We start from the raw sequence: 1,678 nt of genomic DNA on the forward strand, positions 1-1,678 counted from the left end.
ATTGGAATTAATTTTATTTCACTAGATTATAATGACTCTGTCTGGATGGAGTAAGGATTTGGTAAAAGTAGAAAAGCTGCAGAGAGGTGTGTGAAGTTACGACTCTGATTCCTGGTCTGCACCCTGGCTGGTCAGTGTTTTGGAAGACTAACAAATTTGGCCAGATTCCTTGGAAGAAGACCTGCACCATCCAGAGTGGAATAGATCCCATGTCTCCAAATCATCTATTTTTAATAAGCTGAGAAGAAGCACGTGTTGTGAACAGTTGAAGAGATCTGTGAATTGCAAAGCCGGAAAACGGCCGAAAACAAGCGAAATGAGTCAGCTGACTGTAAATAGGAGCTGACGAAGTCTGCTCATGCACTCTTTGAGAACTAAGCCACAGATGAACCTTGCTGAGCTCTACTGTTGGCCAGTTCTACAGTAGATTTAGCACGTTTTGCTTGTTTCTGGCACGGTCCAGTTCAGTTGCGTTCCAGTTTCACTCAACAGTTATCTTGGTTACTGTGCTCTGAGAAAAGGTATTGTAAATGGTGTATTAGTCAGCTAGCTGAATAAAACAAAGTAAAAAAGTGGATTTATTTTTTTTTGTTGGTTTCAATTATTTATACCAGCTGCTTTTTCTTAACATCCAGGTACAACAGAGTCTATCACTCAGAGCTACGCTGCGTGACTGTTGATGTTGGCCGCCATGGTGAGTGAATCAAAAAGTCAGCTTGTAAACTATGTTAATAATTATAATAATTGAACTTTATTGATTCCAAACTGGAGAAATTCCATCTTGGCATTTAACCTATCAAGTTGGGGAGCAGAGGGCTGTCACTGTGCAGTGCCCGGGTAGCAGTGTGGGCTTAAAGGTCTTGCTCCAGAACCCAGAGCGGCAGTCTGTTGCCAATGCTCCCACCATAAGGCCACCACTCCCCCTATATTGCTGTTTTCCAATTTAATTATTATTCAAGGAGTTTAACCACTTCTTTAAAAATGTTTTACAGACATTTATGAGATTAAAATGGCCCACGCTGTCTAAAAACAANATAATTATATATGCCAAGATGTAAAAATACAAGCTTGAATAATTTCTTTTTTAACTTGCATGAGTTATTTCTTTGTTTTATTGATATTAAATCAGCATTAACTCCATCCTAAATCAACTGGTAGAATTAATTGATGTTAGCATAATTAGATAATATGCACTCTGATGAGACAATGTAATTTTTTTCTTGTTTTGGAATGTAAATTGTTCTGTTCTATTGGCAAATTGTTTCACTTACCTCCTCAATTCAAGAAAAAAATCCCTTAGTTTAAGAAAGAAATTACTTATTGAGATTTTTATCTTTTGCAGCATCCTCCCAGTTAACTGCACTATTGTCCTAACTTTTTTTTTTTTTGCTGATGATCTACTCCATATTGTGATTGGAGTAGACAGAGTGAATGACGGCTGTTTAGAAGATGACCTGCAGATAATGTGGACAGTTCTAGTTCTAGATCCATAAATACAGTCTTGTTTGGCACCAGATGGCGCTATTGGACCAACTGATTCATTCTATCTCTATGTGAACTAGTGACTCTCTATTAGATTAAAGACAGTAGTGTTATCTGCCAACTTAAGGAGTTACAGACAGAGCATATCAGTACAATATTTTTGCATCCCTCATGCCTTTAGCCTTGATTGTAGTTA

Source organism: Cyprinodon variegatus, unplaced genomic scaffold, assembly GCF_000732505.1.
Source record: "Cyprinodon variegatus isolate N-32 unplaced genomic scaffold, C_variegatus-1.0 Scaffold816, whole genome shotgun sequence".
Lineage (NCBI taxonomy): Eukaryota > Metazoa > Chordata > Actinopteri > Cyprinodontiformes > Cyprinodontidae > Cyprinodon > Cyprinodon variegatus.